General features: G+C 44.3%; 1 pseudogene; it reads right to left on the bottom strand.

Annotated features, from left to right (window-relative positions):
- Nucleotides 1–11,976: 11,976 nt before the first annotated feature.
- LOC143400221 (olfactory receptor 5AR1-like) lies at nucleotides 11,977–12,933 on the bottom strand (annotated as a pseudogene).
- Between the last annotated feature and the right edge of the window lie 7,270 nt (nucleotides 12,934–20,203).

Genomic DNA, 20,203 nt, shown 5'->3' with positions numbered 1-20,203 from the left:
GGCCTCGGGACCCTCCTGCTCTCACTCCTGCTTACCTGGCCAGGTGCAGGTGAGTGGCAAGGGGGACATATGTTCCGTGCTTTGTCCTGGACAGTAGCCTGGAAAGAACTGTAATCAACAGGACATGGCCAGGGCTTCAGTGCTCATGTCCTCTCCCTGACACTCAGGAACTCATCTCCATCTGTCTTTTCTGTTTTCCTGTGTCTTCCCCCTTTTCTGCTTTTCTTTAATTTTAATTTTCAATTGGCACATCATAGCCATACGTCTTTATGAGGCACAGTGCAATGCTGAAATACAGGAATGTGAATGTGATGAGCAAACTCTGATGCTTAGCATGTTCTTTACCTCAAACATGCATCGCTTCTTCACGGTGACTGCTTGCAGAGCATCTTTTCTAGCAATCTTGACACAGACCCTCAACACTTCTCACGTACTCCCCCCACTGGGCAGCAGAACACAGAACTCACTCTCCCTAATTTGTGCTTGCCTGGCAGTGTCTCCCTGTCACTCGGTCCCCACAGTCCCCTGGGCTCTGCTGAAGCCACACTGCTGTGCACTGCCCAGGGACCATCTCCTCACACCCCTCAGAGAGTGCCACCCTGTGGGGTCCATGGTCCTGTGCCTGGCTTTCCTCACTTATGGGAACACCCAGGTTCATCCTGTGCCTACACGGCAGGGTTCCCTTACCTCACTGTGGAGCCATGTCCCTCTGTGTACACACACCACAGTTGCTGTCTGTGTCTACTTATTGATGGAGACTGAGGCTAGTCCCACGTCTAGGCCACTGGGAGTTGTGCAGCTGAAAATCCAGGAGCAGGCTGCCCCTACATCATGTTGCTTTCATCTCCTTTGGTTGTGTACCTGGCATCAGGATTGCTGGATAGTAGGGACAGGATCTCACTAAATTGTCCTGGTTGGTCTGGAACTGCCATCCTCCTGCTTCAGCTGCTAAGTAGCTGGAATTACAGGCAAGCGCCATTGCACCTGGCTGAGTTCATGTCTTAAATGTGAATTCATGCCAGGTGTGATGTCGCCCACCTGTGATTCCAGCAACTTGGGATGATCACAAGTTCAACCAGCTCAAGCAACTTATTGAGACCCTAAGCAACTAAGCGAGACCCTGTCTCAAAATAAAATATAAAAAGTGGGGGGAAGTTTCACAGAGGATAAGCACCCTTGGGTTCAACCCCTGCTAACAAGAACAATAAAACAAAAGTATCCTGTTCAATATAAAAACTGAACATTCACAAAGGTTGTGTGGAATTTGGATCAATTAAAGTCACATGCAATTCTCAATGTCAATATTACTTTAAAAATATTCAACTTAAATAGAAAATTAAATAAGGTGAAATATGGTACATCTTACCAGAGAAAATCCATGTTGATTTTAATGAAATACATGCTATCAAATACCAAGATAAATTCCATTCATTGCTAGCAAATGAGAAAGACAATTGTAAACAAGAAAATTAACTTTGTAATAAATTTATTTCTAGTTGATACCTGGTTATTTTGTGGTGTTAAATATTTTAAAATGTATAGGTCCCTGCATAGTGAAGTGGCTAAATCAAGCTAATTAACATAAGAATTAACCCACATGCTCATTACATTGGGAGGTGAATGAATGTGAGTGTGCAGTCATTGCTGTTAAAGGGACTCAGCCAGTCGTACAGTGGATCTCTTGTGCTGATTTCTCCTGGGCAACCAAAGTTACCTCCTTTGATCGACGCCTCCCAGCCTCAGAGCCCAGCCCCTGGAGACCCATGTTCTAATCTGGGTCTTCATGGGCTCCCCTTCTTTATGGTCCACAGGTGAGTGAGAGTCTGTGGCAACTTTCTTTCAGGTTCTGGATTATTTTACTTGCGATAATGTCTTCCAGGTTATCTGTGTTGTTGGGAACCATTACTTTGAGAACCTGCTGTTTTCTTTACTTAAGCCTGGAAAATGAAATAGCCTGTTTCTTCACCTCCTCCCAGTGAGCACGTCATTTATCCTGTCTAGACCAGGTGTCCTAGGTTGAGCCTCTGGGTCACACCCACTGGACTCCACACCATGCAGCATGGTGCTGGTTGCTGCACCAGGTTAGGAGGCCTCACCAGAGCCCAACTCCAGGTGAACAGCAGGTCCTTGGATTGAGCCTGTGGCCCTCTTCTCCAGAAGGCCTCAGTGTCCTGTAGTGGTCTAGGTTGTGTGGTTTCTGGCTCACATATCTTCACCTGCTCCTCCCTCCTAGAGGAGTGAAGTTTGGTTCAAGGTCAGAAATCAGTGCCTGCTGGAGATGTCATCCATTTGGGCAGCCCCAGTGTACTGTGTGTCTTAGAGAAAAGGTTCTCCCACACCCTGAGTTTAGATAGACCCCACGTGGTCCCCCATATTTAACCATCGTGGGTGCTGCAGGTGCAAATCTTTGCAGGACCCCAGACTTCAGTGAATTCTGAAGCTGAGTTCTTAAAGCCAAGGCTCATCCCTGTCCCACTCCCCAGCCAGCTTCACAGGAGCACAGATCCATGGACTAACATCTTGGGGGAGCCACAGGCAGATGTTGAAATTCTCCTCTAGGAGAGAGGAAATACCACTTAAAGCCTTGGTGTCAAGTCATATCCTCAGTCTCTTTGCACTAGCAAAAACCATGGATTTGCCCCCAGGATGATCTCAGAGTTAATAGCTCAGATTCTCAAAGTAGGTAACAGAGGGGAAAGTGGCCTGACTCAGAGCACCACCTTACTCTCTTATCCCAGAAAATCTGGCAACTTGACGCCATGTTTCTATAAAGTCCTGCTAACTGACCTCTGTATTTTTAGAATATATGAAACACAAGCCCATCTTTATTGAACTCATGAGAACACAGCCAGTGATGAGACACAGAGGGACATGTTTTCAAGTGAAAGGGCCAGGAGGAACAATTGGACACTACCCTCTGTTTCCTTCACTGGGCAGCCCTGTATGCTGAGCTGTATGTACTTACCACAGAGCCCCAGCTACTCCCAGGTTTCTCCAGCCCCTGCACTAAGAGTGTCACCCATGTCCTAGGGAAAAGGAGCTGGTGTCCCAAGAGCTGAAGCCATGGACTCTACTGTGCTGCTCCATGTCAGCACAGGAAATGGGGCCGCTGGGCCGAGCAGGCATCCCCACTGCTTCTCAAAGCCCTCAGCTTCTGAAATGACCCTTTCCTGTTCAGACACTGAGGTCCCTGTTGTGAAGGTCACCATGGGATTGAACATTCAATCTTCACTCCAAACACTTGTTTAGGGCCCAATTAGCAAGGCCTCAGGAGGTGACATGAGAGGGTCATCAATAGACTCTCAGGGCTTCCATTAACAAATCACCACAAACGAGTTTGCTTGAAACAACAGAAGTTGTTAATTTATCTAGATTTTTTTACATTTCTGGAGGCCTTCAGTTCAAATCCAGGAGTTGGAGAGCCAGGCCCCAAGGCCCCAGGGGAGAGCTTCCCTCTATGATCTAGCTTTTGGCAACCCAGCTGTCCCTGGGCTTGTAGCTTCACCATCCAGTCTCGAACTCCACATCTGCTTGGCTAATGTCCTTGTGTCCCTAGGTCTAACTTTTTTCTCTTGTTAAAAAGTTGCCAGTCATATGGGATCAGGACCCACCCTAATGCAACTCAACCTACTCTTTACTAATTATCTGAAAAGATCGTGTTACCAAAGAATGTCACATTCACAGGTATTAGGGTGAGGACTTGACCATGTCTTTATAGGAAACCGAACTCAACCCACAACGGGCAGGTTGACCCCCGGTACATTTGTTTTGTATCTTATCATTTCTGTTAGCTAAGATTGAGATTATTCACTAACCTGCAGACGAGTGTCCTATAGCTGAGCTTCCTACCTCAAGTGCAGGGGTGTTGGGCACAGGTCTGCCGCAGCAGCTGACCTGTGAGGTTCCACAGTCCATGTTGACCTTGCACCCACCATGGCATGGACTCCTTCTTCACCACCAGAGATGATTCCCAGTCTCCCTGCACTGCAGCCCGAGGAAAGAGGAAAGGGCAGGAGGCAGGGGCACTTCTCCTTAGAAACAGAGTCCACAGCACGTGCAGTTGCCACTCAGCCCCTGTGGGAAGCTCCAGGCCACTCCTAGCTCCAAAGGGGCTGGGGCATGTGGTATCCTGGGTGGCCACTGCCACAGGTAGGCTTACCTTGCCCAGGTCTCCGTGGTCCAGAGTGGCGGCTGCTGGGTGCAAACTGCTTTTCACATTTAAACCTAATTGACACTAAGTGACAGGCAAGTCCATGCCACAGTTCAGCCAGGCACGTAGTGCTCCACAGCCTGTGCAGCAAGGGATGGCCACGCTGATGGAGGGCCCGGACCATGTCCAGGAACATAGTGGTGAGCTCCTCTGAGAAGGGCCAGGATGGAGGCCTGGAGACCAGATGTGGGACTCCCACTGGGTCCTCAGCACCACCAATGGCAGCTGCACAGGCTGCTCCTGGATTGATAACGTGTTTGGTGTCCAGTTTTCAAAATAACCAGATAAAATGATTAGTATGGCTTCAAAGGGTGGAGAGGAAAAATAAAAAGGATGACAGAGACTCGTATGTTAAATGTTGACATGGGTGATTTACTTTATTCCCCCTAAAGTCCTTTGTGGTCAGTATTTATTCATTGATTGATTGATTAGTTTTAGTCCCACTCCCAGATTACAAAAATGACCAGCAGACGGAAGTTCACACCACTTGAAGTGGCTCAGAACTTGAAGAAGCTGTGTCTGCCTCTCTTCACTTTCCAGGCTCGGGGTCAACCCCTCATATTCATGTTGAAACTGATGATGCCGACGGCCTGAAGCTGACCTGCACATCCACAGGGTGGCATCCAGAGCCCGAGGTGCACTGGGAGGACTCTCTGGAGCAGCACCTGACCCCAGCCTCAGAAAGCAGGACAACAGATGGAGACGGCTTGTTTGGAGTGCAAACCTCCATCATGGTGGATAAGAGCTTGAGTGCAAATGTGTCCTGCTTCATAAGGAACCCGGTCCTCGGCTCTCAGAAGGGAGTGTGTGTCTCCTTAGCAGGTCAGTGCCCTCCACGTCACATTCTTGAGATCTGGCCATTGAGAGAGAGGGTGTGGGTAGCAAAGGCTCACCACGGACAACCCAGAAGGATGCAGCCATTCACCAGTTTGCAACTCCTCCTACCCAGAGAGCTAGGAAAACATGTCTTCTCTCCATGGCAAAGAAATGCCATTGCTTTATTTTACAAGAATATGAATGTCTGCCTGTGCAAAGGCATTCAGAGAGTAAGGGAGCATTGTAGGACTCTGCCAGTGCTCTCCTCTGACCACCCAGCCCACTGCCCAGGGAAACCACTGCCAACAAGTGCAGTGCAGTTGACATTGATGAATTGAGGGGATCCTCTCCGTGTCGCTTTCCAGCTTTGCAGATTTGGGTGAGACTGACCTTCCTGTTCCCAGTGCCCAGGTGTTAGGGAGCAGAAATGAGAGGGTCTCCCCATAGAGTGTTATGAGGTTAGCTGATGCAGTCATGCCATCGGCACAGAAAGACCCCACAGGCTCTACGCCCTCCCACAGCGACTGTGCAGGCATGAAGTCTGCCCAGATGGTTTAGTGCACAGTCCTTTAATAGGAAATGTCTAGATTTTAGGTCTGTAAGTCTGCAGAAGGTGCTCCTGACACCCCATCTGCTTTGGCCCCTGCAGGGTCACCTTTTGCTACCTCCTCTCTGCCCACCTGCAGGTCCACAGCAAGGCCCTGGACATTCACCCTTCTGTTCCCTCCTCCTCCCTGTACTCAGCTGGGTGCCACACCTGCATGTTCAGACACTAGCATCATCCCCTCTGGGAATCCATGCCTGAGTCATTTGTACCAAGTTTCCCACTCACTGTGCGTGACTTTGGTCATGCGCGTCATCTTGTGAGGTTAAGCCCCTGAAGACACTGGGCTTATTTCATATTCCTCTTCCTTATTCCTCTTTCATATTCCTCCTTCTTAGCCCAGTACTAAGGAAGGACTTTGGGTCAACACTCTTTTGTGCCTTAGTCTGGGAAGTCACATTTGTTTGAAAAGTTGGAATCATGAAGAAGACAAGCACTAATGTCAGAGGAGTAAATTACTTTTTTAAAAAAGTATTAATCTTAATAACATAAGCTCAGAGGAGAGCAAAGGGATGGAGCCTCCTGCTCAGAACTATACATGCAGAAAAAGCAAATACAGAACTCTCTTATGTTCAAAACACTAGAAAAAGGAGGGATAACAGGAACATATCTCAACATCATTACGGCTATCTATGCTAAGCCTCAGGCCAACATTATTCTAAACGGAGAAAAAATGAAGACATTCCCTCTAAAAAGAAACAATTCAAGGATGCCCTCTCTCACCACTTCTATTCAACATGGTTCTTGAAACACTGGCCAGAGCAATTAGACAGATGAAATAAATTAAAGAAATATGTACAGGAAAAGAAGAACTTAAATTAGCTCTGTTTGCTGATGATATGATTCTATACCTAGAAGATCCAAAAGACTCCACAAGAAAATTTCTAGAATTAGTAAATGAATTCAGCAAAGTAGCAGAATATAAAATCAACACCCATAAATCAAAGGAATTTCTGTATATCAGTAGTAAAGCCTCTGAGAAGGAAATGAGGAAAACTACCCCATTCACATTATCCTCAAAAAAAAAAAAAAGATACTTGGGAATAAATTTAATGAAAGAGGTGAAATAAAATACAATGAAAACTACATAATCCTAAAGAGAAAAATCAAAAAAGATCATAGAACATGAAAAGATCTACCTTGTTCTTGGATAGGCAGAATTAATATTATCAAAATAACCATACTACCAAAAGCAGTGTACAGATTTAATGCAATTCCAATCAAAATCTCAATGGCATTCCTCATAGAAATAGAAAAAGCAATCATGAAATTCCTCTGGAAAAATAAGAGACCCAGAATAGCTAAAGCAATCCTTAGCAGGAAGAATGAAGCAGGTGGTATCATTACACCAGACTTTAAACTATACTACAGAACAACAGTAACAAAAACAGCATGGTATTGGCACCAAAACAGGCTGGTAGACCAATGGTACAGAATGGAGAACACAGAGATTAACCCAAAAAATTACAACTATCCCATATTAGACAAAGGTGCCAAAAACATACATTGGAGAAAAGTTAGCATCTTCAACAAATTGTGATGGGAAAACTGGAAATCCATATGCCACAAAATGAAATTAAACCCCTATCTCTCACCATGCACAAAACTTAATTCAAAATGGATCAAGGACCTAGTAATTAAACCAGAAACTCTTCGTCTAATAGAAGAAAAAGTAGGCCCTAATCTTCATCATGTGGGATTTGGCCCCAACTTCCTTAATAAGACTCCTATAGAGCAAGAATTAAAACCAAGAAACAATAAATGGGATGGAATCAAACTAAAAAGTTTCTTCTCAGCAAAAAAAAAAAAAAAAAAAAAAAAATCTGTGATGTGAATAGAGAGCCTACATACTGGGAGCAAATTTTTACCTCTCACACATCAGATAGAGCACTAATCTCTAGGGTATATAAAGGAATTCAAAAAGCTAAACACCGAAAAAACAAATAAACCAATCAACAAATGGGCCAAGGACCTGAACAGACACTTCTCAGAAGAGGATATACATTCAATCAACAAATATATGAAAAAATGTTCATCATCTCTAGCAATCAGAGAAATGCAAATAAAAACTACTCTAAGATATAATCTCACTCTAGTCAGAATGGCAGCTATTATGAATATAAACAACAATAAGTGTTGGAGAGAATGTGGGGGAAAAGTACACTCATACATTGCTGGTGGGACTGAAGATTGGTACAGACAATATGGAAAGCAGTATGGAGATTCCTTGGAAACCTGGGAATGGAACCACCATTTGACCAGCTATTCCTCACCTCAGTCTATACCCAAAGGACTTAAAGACAGCATACTACAGGGACACTGTCACATCAATGTTTATAGCAGCACAATTAATAATAGCTAAACGGTGGAGGCAACCTAGATGCCCTTCAGTGGATGAATGGATAAAAAAATGTGGCATACATACACAATAGAATTTTACTCAGTATTAAAAAAGAACAAAATCATGGCATTTGGATGGCATTGGAGAAGATAATGCTAAGTAAAGTTAGCCAATCCCAAAAAACAAATGCCAAATGTTTCCTCTGATATAAGGAGGCTGACTCATAGTGGGGTAAGGAGGGGGAGCATGGGAGGAATAGATGAATTCTAGATAGGGCAGAGGGGTGGGAGGGAAGGGAAGGGGCAGGGGATTAGCAAGGATGGTGGAATGTGATGGTCATCATTATACAAAGTACATGTATGAAGACTCAAATTGGGGTCAACATTCTTTATATACAAACAGAGATTAAAAAATTGTGGTATATGTGTGTATTAAGAATTATAATACAAAAAAACAAAATACATGTATAAAGGTATGAATTGGTGTGAACATCTTTATATAGAGAGATATGAAAAATTGTGCTCTATATGTGTAATAAGAATTGTATGTATGATATGTCAAGATCATTGTACTGTCATGTGTAACTAATAAAGACAAAAGATTTGCAATGCATTCCACTGCTGTCATGTATTTTAAAAAATAAAATCAATAAATGAAAAAAAAAAAAAAGAAGATGGAAAGAACTCCCATGCTCTTGGACAGGCAGAATTAACATTGTCCAAATGGTGGTACTACCAAAAGTGTTATACAGATTTAGTTCAATTCCTATTAAAATACCAATGACATTCTTCATAGAAACAGTAAAAGCAGTCATGAAATTCATTTGTAAAAATAAGAGAGCCAGAAGAGCCAAAGCAATCCTCAGCAAAAAATATGAAGCAGGAGGCATAATAATACCCGAACTTAAATTATACTACAGAGCCATAGTAACAAAAAGGACTATTTCTTTTTCTTACTGCTGTTTTCAGTTTAAGCAGGCAAGACTGGGGGATGTAGAGTACTTTCCATATTAAAATATCCTTCAGGTAATAAATGACCATGTGAATTATCATCCTTTCAAATTTGATAACAGTGACATCCCTTTACCAGGAGCAAACATCATAGCTGAATACAAAGTGGGACTATGATCATAAAGGAAAGATCAGACAAGGAAAGTGGTCTAAATCAGAAATCAGGAAGAAAAGGTGTGCTACAAGTCGCGCCCTGGTAGAGCAGTGGGTGCCTGGATTTAAGCACTTAGTGGATGTCAGCCTCAGTGTTGTCATGCATGAGGTGAGGTTGTGGCAGCAAGATACTGCTCCTCAGAAGTGGAAATATGCATCACGATAGCCGGGCAAACCTTTGACTCAGAACCTAAAGTCCAGTGGAGCATTGATGGACAGTGAATGGATGGCCACCACAGGAAGACACTGGAGGTGGCCAACACAAAGCATGCCGTGGAGCCGCTGGAGTATCCACATGAGTGGAATGAAGATGGGTTCTGAAAGCTGGAGGAGATGGAAGTAGCCACCTGGGTGACAAGCTGTGGAATCCAGGGAGTGACGGCCATGGTCTCCAGTATTCACACAACAGGAATCAGAACCACTAGAGAGCAAGGGTGGTGCAACAGGAATCCATGCCAACGGGTGTAGGTCAAATGCACCAAGAATGTGAGTGGGAAAGCAGAGTGTCTTCAACCAATTGGGCTTGGAAAACCTCACAGCCAATGCAAAGAATGACAGATGCTTATCTCTCACCATGGTCAAAAAAATCAACCTGAAATTAATCAAAGACATAAGACCTAAAAGTATGGGTGAGGGTTTGGATCTTCCAGCATTTTGTATTTTTTTTAAGGCATAGACATCTGTTCAACATGAAATACATGACAGTGTTTCAGAACATGGAGATAAATTGAAATCTGAAAATGAGTCATGCTCTGCTGACTGCTGCAGAGTAGCATTGCATACCACAGAGGAAGTGATGTTGAAAGTCCAAGTTTTAATTTTTCCACGTTGTACTATCCACAGAGAATGAGAATGCAGAAGCAACCCTGGCACCTTCAGTGTGGGATGTGTTCAAGGACAGCTGAGTGAGGATGATGTAAATGTGCTTCTGAAGATGAAATATAACAGAAATCATACTGCTAATCGTGATTTTCCAGATAGGAATGGCAAGAGCCCCTGAAGAATTTACTTTACTATAAGAGCATGCAATAATTCATGTGTTTAAGGAACTGAACAGTTCACAGAAGAAGAATTACAATAGGTCACAAAATAATGAAAAAAAATGTTACATCACTAGCAATTAGAGCAATGCAAATTAAATCTACACTGAGATTTTGTCTCACTATAGTCGGAATTGCAATTATCAAGAATGCAAGTAACAATAGATGTTGGTGAGGATGTGGGAAAAAGATTAACTGATACATCGATAGTACATCGATAATGGGATTGTAAATTAGGGTGAGCTTTCTGAAAAGCAGTAGGGAGATTCCTTAGAAAATTTAGAATGGAACCAACATTTGACCCAGTTATCCCATTATCCCTCTCCTTAGTATATATTTTTATATCCAAAGGATTTAAAAGCAGCTCAATTCACAATAGCTAAGCTATGTAACCAATATGCCTTTCAATAGATGAATGAATAAAGAAAATGTGGTATATATATATACACAATGGAGTATTACTCAACCATAAGTATGAATGACTTTCTGACATTTGCCAGCAAATAGATGGATCTGGAGACTATACTGCTAGGTGAAATAAACAATCCCAAAAAATCAAGGTTGAATGTTTTCTCTGGTATGTGGATACTAACACAACCCGAGTGGTGAGGGTAAGAGTAGAAGTTCAGTGGATTAGACAATGGGAAATGGGGGATAGGAAAAGGAAAGACAGTGGAATGAATGTGATGCAATTTACCCCTGTATCCATAGGAAAACAACACAGTGAATCCCACCATCTTGTACATCTACAAGAATGGTATCCTAACGAGAATAATATATATTTCATTCTTGTATAATAAAGTCAAACTGGATTCTATTGTCATGGATAACTAAAGAGAACCAACAAATTTTAAAATAAATAAATAAATTAAGATAACCTGGTACTTTGCTATCAATAGTTGGAAAAGGGAGACAGCATGAAAAGGAACTGCAACTGTAGTTTAATTCTGTCCCAGGGATGGAATTCTAAATTTTCTGAAAATACAACCATACAATACAGTGGTGGAGAAAGGGAGAGTCGAGCTTCAGCCCTGAGACCACCCAGTGTCCTCCTTAACATCCACTTGGTATCTGGGGGTTTCAGTTGTTGTCTGAATACAGTGTTCTTTCTTCAAGGAAAAAAAAAGGAGGCGGTGCTTAAAAAACCATTGAATTGAATGAATATTGATTATTGATTGTAGACAACAGATAACTAAAGACTAAGGAGACTAAGAAGGAATAGCTAGTAAAGGATCATGAAATGTTCAGGAAAAACCTGTGAGAACTAGAAATTCATGATATTTAGAAAGATAAAGATCAAAGACAATGCATTCTACTCTTTGGATGTCTAAGCAGAGAATGGGTTGAATAGTTGCATCAGGAATGGTCAGGTAGTTTGGAACATAGGGGGGAAAACAGTAGGTTTTAGAAATGTTAAAAATGTGTTCCTCCTGTTATATTCAGGAAAATGATGTCAAGAAAGGAAAAAAAAAAAGGGAAATTCATGATTAGGGGCCACAGCATGAGAGTGATAATAAAGATTTGAGAATACCATTCCAGAAAAACTCACAGAAAAAAAAAAAAAGAATTCTTACGGATATACTAAATAGAAGAATTATTTAAAAATGATTTTTATGGTACAATATGAAGAAATCAAGATTTGTATGTTTCTGTGGTGGAACTGTATGTAAAACCACTGAAGTGAAAGACCTTCTGGGGAGGGAGGAGAAGCAGCAGGTGATGGGTGGGGACGTCCATCCACAGGTGAGACTCAGCGGGAGGGCAGGGGAGGGATGGAGGAGGTTGTCTGCACCCCCTGGGCATCAGACCCCAGGACCAAGGCCAGCTGTGCAGCACCCAGCGCTCAGACTCCGCTGGCAGCTCAGCCTTTGCAGCTCGACCTTCATGTCTCCGTTCCTCAGAGAGTAGATGACGGGGTTCAAGGAAGGGGTGAGGATGGAGTAAAAGACGGTGCCAGACGACCCTGGGTGGGGGAGTCTTGAGAGGCAGACCTCAGATAGGTGAAGCTTCCACAGCCGTAAAACAGAAGGAGGGTGGTCAGGCAGGAGAAGCAGGTGGACAAGGCCTTCCAGCGACCGTCCCCCGAGGGAATCCGTAGGAGGGTGGAGAGGATGCGGATGTAGGAGAGGACGGTGAGGGTGAAGGAGCTCAAGATGAGGCAAAGCCCACCTCTTGCCTGGGGTGGAAGTCAGCACAGGAGAGCCTCATGAGAGCGGGAATGTCACAGAAGAAATGCTCCACTCTGTTGGGCCAACAGAAGGGCAGAGAGAAGGTGTTGATGGTGTGGAAGGCAGAGTAGAGGGCCCCGCCCACCCCCGCCCACCCAAGACAGGACCGCCAGTGCCCAGCACCGCCAGTTCTCATGATGGTCCCATAGAGCAGGGGCCTGTAGATGGTCACGCACTGGTCATAAGACATGGCCATGAGCAGAAAGCACTCAGCTGAAGTAAGCATGAAAAACATAAGCTGAGCCACACACTCGAGGTAGGAAATGACCCCAGGGCCCTGTAGGGTGGGAGCCAGTGCCTGGGGATGGTGACCAAGGTGTAGCTCAGGTCCAGAAAACACAAATTCTTCAGGAAGAAGTACATGGGTGTGTGGAGGCGGCTGTGTCTAAGCACAGCTGTGATGATGGACATGTTCCCCAGGAGGCCAAAGGCATAGACCAACAGGAAAGAGACAATGACCAGTGGCCTCCATTCTGGGATGTCTGAGAAGCCCCTGAAGATGAAGTGAGTCACTCTGGTCTGATTGGACATTTCTCCCCCTCTGAAGTTGTGTTCAGATGCAGTGGCCACAGATAGCTAAGAGGAGGTCAGCTGGGAATATGTCCAGGGAGGTCCTTTGTCTACAGAGGTGCATCTTCTCTCAATGGAAAAACATCCTAGAAGCAGCTTATATGAGAATCATAATCTAGGAAATTGATTAATCACTCTGCAGCCTGTTACCCAATTACACTGCTGGAAAACAGTGTGTCATGGAAGAGAGGAGACGAGGGGAGGGAGGGGAAAGCAGAGAGGAGAGGATAACAGAGGAGACAGATGTCTGACAATTTTTCCTCCCATTCATTGTGGGGGCTTTAGGTAAGAGGTCTCATGTATTTATTTCACACATTGACCCAGGTCACCACTTGGGGTGTTTCAGTGAATGGAGAGATGGTTCTTTTTTAACACTTTCCTTCCTCATGGTTCTCCTGCCCATAGATTTCCCCAGCCCTCCTAGGTTTTATAATACTCTGGAATAATACTTGGGAAAACACTAGCTATAATAAAAAACAAGGAATGGAACCCTGAAATGACACTGCTGTCCCACTCCTTTGTATTCATCCAAAAGAACTAAAATTGGCTTACTATAGTGACTCAGCCACATCCATCCACGTTTACAGCACAACTCCCAAGAGCCAAGATAGGGGACCAGCCCAGGAGCCTGTGAAGAGATGAATGGATCTAGAAAATGTGGACTAATATGGCTGAGTTTGCTCAGCCACCAAGAAGAATGAAATGATGTCATTTACTGGTAGGTGGATGGAGGTGGAGCAAAGGGATGGAAGTGGAGAACTTCATGCTGAGTGAAATAAGCCAGAGTAAGAAAACCAAGGGTGGAATGTTTTCTCTCTTATGTGGGTTAGAACAAAATAAGGAATGGGGGAAAGAGTGGACCTCAAGAAGGGAAGACGGTGGAGTGGAAGGGTTGGGGTGGTGAGCAGGGATGGGGAGAGGAGGAGCTGAGAGATGAGGTTCACCAAACTATTCTGTGCACATGTGTAAACCCCCAGGGAAGGCCGCCCTTATGTTTATCTGCCCAGTGCTAATTTAAAAAACAACAAATAAATAGAAAGAAGGCCATTACAACAGGAAGGAGGTCAGGGAATAGGAAAGGGGAGGGGAAGGGGAAGTACAGGGGGTTGAAAGGTGGCAATTTAGTTTCATGCACATACTGATATTTCAAAATAAAACCCACTATCATGTATAACTATAATGCACCAATAAAATCATTAAAATTATTTAGTAAAAAAAATTAGTGTCAAATTTCTATAAGGAAAGTCTTACATATGTACTTCATTAATTCAATTTGAAATATAAAATATGTAATATAATTCAGAAAATATTATACACTGCACTTACTTCAGTACAATATATTTAATGAACATGGATATATTTTAGAAAAAGGAGAAGATCAAAACATGTACTAAGAAATCTAAAGTTCAAACACATTTTCAAACAGTTGCTCTTTGTGGGGACAAGTGCATGGAGTACTGCGCACATGGCGTATGTTAAGGGCTTCTGGGTGACAGGCCACTCCCCTTGTGCTAGGCATGTGAACAGTAGGCCACTTACCCCTGTAGGCACAGCCCTGGGCATGAGGCCATGTGTTGCAGTCCCTGTGCTTGGTCCATAGCCCACTCCTTGATTGGTGGCTTCAAGGACAGTTAGCAGAAATTGCACTGATTGCTGCCTATAATCTGCCTAGCTGCTGCCTGAATATATAATACATGGTAACTGCTCAATAAAATCAGACCTGCCTCCTGCTTGGTCTCAAAGGTCTTGATTAGCAACTCTGCAGCCACACTCTCCTCTATCCTGTTCCGTGGACCTCCTTGCTGGAAGAGAGAGAGCCCACACATCTTTTCTCTGCACAGATGTGTCCAGGGGTACCATAGTGACATTCTGGCTCCTGACCCCTGTTGTGGATGCTGTCCCTCAAGCCTTATTTTTCAGACAGGGCAGGACATTTGCTGTGACACAGCAGCAGGAAGGTGCTGGGGAGTGGTCACAGGTCATCTCCTTCTGCAGACCCATTCTCACTCCTCCCAAGTCCACACTCATATGATTGACACTCCTGACTCAAGGCTTGGCTTTTTCAGCCAGGCCCTTTGACAAAGCCCTGACAACTGCCCATCAGCAACATTTTCAATAGGGAATTCTTATTTATTTTGGAAAGTTGGTTAAAGTTGGGAATTTTAACTTTATCCTAACATCTGATATGATTAAATATGTCCATGCAAACTTTTCTCTACAGTTACCTGCTGTGGAGGAGTCCTAGATTATTTAATAGCCTCAAACACGTTGAAGTTAAGTTGAGCACTTAACTGTCATATTGGAGTTAGAATACACAAAAGCAATTATGAGGGATCTTTTATAAAACAACTCTGCTAAGAACCAGGGAAACTGTCTTCTACTGAATCCATAAATTTAACGTAAGCCCTTGATTCCAGGTGTGCACACCAAATCCCTGCTCCTAGTGGTCTGGTTAGTGTCAGTTTCCTACTTGTTGTCTTTTCCCTCTGTGGGCCTGATCCTGTAGAGCAGGACAGGGCCTCTTGCCCTATGTGTAGTCTGTGCTCAGTGGAGAGTAAAGGAGTTAGCAGCCTGATTGCAACCTGGTGGAAGTTGTCCTTCACACACTAGGCTTTAGACGTGGTTCTGCAGGAGCTCACTCTAGCATTTCCAGCTGTGTGAGTGTGCAACCTCCTGCAGACACTCACCAGAAACCCACCATGAAATATGCTTGAATATGCTTGTGATGGTTATTGAATACCATTGCATCGTAGAAGCTCATCTGCTGCTCTGAGCCCTTTCTTCCCCAATTTACCCAAAGTCCAGAGAAGACATTTCCTATTCATAGCAGAACCAGAGCACCAAGGCCACAGCCCTGTCTCTGATCCCCACAACCACTCTCTGTATTCAACATTACTAAGAACTGAAAGAGGACAGGTGACCACAACTCTCCCCCATTGACTTCAGACCAATCAGTGGGCAGACAGAACTGGACTTGTAGGACACTAAAGAACATTATGTGCTAGAATTTGTCTTAGGACAGACATTTGTGTAATACTTCTCCAACATGAACAGAGGGACTGAATTTATGAAACCATCAAGCTCAATTATGAGCTGCCTCCTGAAGACTCACCTCACTGTGAGGACAGATTGAAGCAAAGGGACAGGGAGGGTGTTGTATGTTATAAAGGCCAAAGAGAGCAAGGGCAGCTGTTCACACCTCAGCCAGACTCTAAGGACAGGCAGAGGGGGGAAGTCCAGTAATGACATGCCTTCATTGCTCAAGAGGACTTAACACCAAGCACAGGTCACCTCACACACACCCATGGGAGAAACCATGTCAGGAATGGGAAGGAAGGAAAAATAGTTCCTTGGCAGAAAGGGAACTGAGCACCTCAGTTTTGTGTCTCTGTTTTTATGAGAAGCCCTTGCTAGATGTCTATCTTGCTGATTGACTGGAAATACCCACATCTTGCAGTGCTGCCAGAACTGCAACCTGCCTTCTGGGTGCAGGAGCCCAGAGCCCACAGGGTCCCTGTCACCTCCAGATGCTGCAGCTGCCTGGAACCATATCCAGAGAAAACACCCAGCTTGTTTATTCCACTCACATTGCAACAGCCCACAAGGCTGCACCTCACAGCTTTACAGGAAACCAGGAGACCATGGAGGCAGGACAAGTCATCTGCAGGCTGATGCCCTGCAGGTCAGGTGGCTACAGGAGACAGCCAGACCAACAGACAGTGTGGTAGAGCAAAGCCATCACAAAACCTCCAGCTCAGGGGAAATGATCAGCATGGCTCCAGAATGTACACAGAAGCAAAGTTGAGAGGGAATTGGTTACAAATTCCAGGATGGTAGGCCTGCTTCTGTCTTCCTATTTTATCCAAGCTGATACGACATGATGTACACTCAACAGATGTTTGAAACACTTGCACTTTTTAGGCAGGATAGGACTTCATCTCATTTTATTGCATTGAACTCAGGACTTCAGGCATGCTAGGCAGGAGCTCTACCACTGAGCTACACCTCCACTCTAGGGATTTAACATTTACAGGACAATTTTAAATTTTTAAAAGAACAAATTTAAATTTTAAAATTTAAATTCTCATTGAACCAGTTTGTGCTCTGAGACTTTTCAATAATTTGCATGTCAGTAATAAAAATAAAAACAAAAAGATTAAAATTAAATTCTAAACTAGAGCAACCTGGATGGCCATGAATGACAGGAAACAAGGAGCACATGCAGGGAGGTGAGAGAGTGGAGGAAAGATGTGGGGTGGATCCTCTGTCTAGTTTCCCACAGCATTGACCAGAGTGATAGTTTTGATGCATTAGTTGAACTCTGACCTTCAGGTTTTATCCCTATAATAATAGTGTCTCACAGAATCCACTTCATGGTCACGTGAGTACACACACACACATAGACACACACACACACACACACACACACACACACACACACTCGGTATGTTTGATAAACCAATCCAGACTAACTCCTCCTACATGTCACTGGTCAGGCGTTGTAGACAGGGTGAGAGTGGAAAGGATTGTCAACATTGGTGAAGCCTAGAGTTGAACAAAGAGGGAGACAGGACAGGATGAGGATGACCCAGAGCTGTGCCCCAGAGAGCTCTGCTGCTTCCTTAGCTCTAACTGCAGTGTCCTCCAGGCCCCAGAGGATCTGTGAACAGACATGTCTCATCCAGTCCCCTGTGAGCATCCTAAACCAGGGGTGACGCCACCCTCCTCTTCCTGGTGACTTAGCCAGGCCACACTCCCTGGCCATCTGGGTGAGGCGCAGCATGCTCTGAGGTGAGTTCAGCCAGGCAGGTGGCCCTGGAGCTCAGGGCCATGACTGTGCTGGGCTTGCTGACCTGCTGTTGAGGTGCTCTGTTAGGTCCTCACGGCATTTCCTCATCTTTCTCTATCACCTGTTTTTCTGACAAATAGAAATGTGTTCTCATCTTCGAATTTTCATATAGAATTTATTTGCTGCAACATCTTAAGGAGTGTATTTTTATTTGGGATTATTTATGGACATAGGAGTATATATTCCTTCTTATGCTTCAGATGGTTGATAGGAAGCTGCATTAGTTGTCCCAAGACTGCAACTTTGCAGAGGGAGAAGGGCTGTCCTTGCTTCACATGGAGGTGACTCCTAGGGTCACAGCAATGCTGGAAGCAAGTGTCCTGAGCCTGTTCATTTTTCCCTGATGACACACGGTGAGTGGACCAGACCTGAGCTGTTCATGGCAGAGGGAGAACACTGTTTTCCAAGGACACTGAAGGAGGTGCTCTGCTGCACCCTGGGGTGGGACATGGCCCTCTCTTGAGTCACTTGTGTGATGTTAGGCAGAGACCCTGAGACCCTGGATTATCAGTCTGTACTAGAAGGAAATAAGAAGACCTCAGAGGCTCTGTGAAAGGTGGAGCGTGGTCAGCAATTCCTGGATGCTGCTGACTAATAAGGTGGCTCTGTGTTTGTCTACCAAAATTGTCACCAATTCCCCAAGTTAAACGTGCATCAGGCTGCTCCCATGAAACATACGCAGGTGCCTAGAGAAGAGTAAGAGAGCAGGTGGGACAGGCCCAGGATGTGGAGCAGACTGGGTCCCTGGTCCTGTATATTCTTGGGGTGCTATGCTCCCTAACAGTGGCAGAACCTCTCCCTCACTGCCCCTCTCTCCTCTGTCCTCTCAGAAAATTCTGTCCCTGTCTTCACTGCAGCTGTTTGTGTCCATTCCTTGCTCCACTTTGTCCACAGAGTTTGATGGGACAGAAGGTGTGATTTCAGTTCATGGGAAAGATCTCAAATTCTCCAAAGAGCTCAGCCTTCATCTGCCAACAGGTTAGGATTTCATGGACAGGAAGTCTATCTGTCTATCATGTCTTTCTCCACTGTCTGTCATCCACCTACTACCCCCTACCCACCTACCATCTCTGTCCCTGGGCGTGCACCTCTCCTGCTGTCTACCTCTGCAGTGGGTCTCAGTCATGCTAGACCCTAGGGCTACAGCATCAGAAGCCGTGTATTGTGTCCACTGCTTCAGTGCCTCCCAGCAGGGGCTGTCAAAAGTGGACTATCACATCTGGTTTAGGATATAATACAAGGGAGAAAATGTGCTTCAACTTTCCTTTTTTAAAAAAATACCTTTGTATTCTAGCTACTGTTAGTCTTTCTAGAGAGAAGAGACATCAGACCCTCAGGCTGAGAGAGAATCAGATTTAACAGTTATGCTTTCAGAAGCAGAAGATTGGAAAGGTTTAATCTCTTTAATAGAAAACGTGGAAGAAGCCACTATTGATTTCCTTAAGAAAGGTGGGGCACATTTTATGTTCATTGCCCTTTTTACTTATTTTGTCCCTATATAAAAATCCTGCCTCAAATATTATGGATGCTGTTTTCTGTGTAGAGTCTTAAAATGACCTCCAGAAGTGCAGACAAGGTTAACAAGCCCTTGACCTGTATTCAGCATCTACACAGAGGTGGCTGAGCATCAAGACAATGCAGGCAACAGTGAGCTGCCCTGAGACCTCTCCGTGTGGTTCTGTTAACTCTCTGACTCTCAGTGTCCATGAAAATTGATTGTGTCTGTAAATAAATCAGATGATGTTGGTAAAATAGCCAAAGCCTTTCTGGTGAATAGCAGTGATCCCCAAATGCTTGTTCTGCACCTGAGATTGAGTGCAAATGGCAGAGATGGAAGATGGACCAGGAGGAGCCCTGGCTGTGCTGAATTTTCATAAGAGCTTTTCCAGGAAGCTGTGCTTAGTGAGGGTCATACCAATAACTATCTCAGACAGTTCATATTTATATTTATTTATTCATTTTATACAAAATAAATAAGGCAACATAAAAATTGTCAAATCCAAATATTTTCCTTTAAAGTTGATTGTAAGCTTTATTTGCATGTCTTTTCTCATGTAATCCTGAAAACCGAATATTGGAGACATAAATAGTTACCCAAATTGGAGAAATGAAGGACGGTATCTCGTAACAACAGCAGTGACAGCCAGGTCTAGGACAAGTTCTGAAGAGTGGGTAGTGCAGATGTCAATCAACAGCATGCCTGTTTCTTCATTTGTGAAAGTCACAATTCAGGGAACTTTCATTTCTTTGCCTCACTTCATCCTCACCACACCTGGTGTCAGGTGTCATTCTAATCATCTCTCAGGCAGAGTGGACAAGGAAGGGGAGGTCAGGGGTAGCAAGAGTCAAAGTTGGAAACCAGCCATGACCTTGGATTATTAT

The sequence above is a fragment of the Callospermophilus lateralis genome, chromosome 5 (genome assembly GCF_048772815.1).
Source record: "Callospermophilus lateralis isolate mCalLat2 chromosome 5, mCalLat2.hap1, whole genome shotgun sequence".
NCBI classification, from domain to species: domain Eukaryota; kingdom Metazoa; phylum Chordata; class Mammalia; order Rodentia; family Sciuridae; genus Callospermophilus; species Callospermophilus lateralis.
The sequence above is the reverse complement of the archived record's forward strand: the minus strand, read 5'-3'. Positions and strand labels throughout refer to the sequence as shown.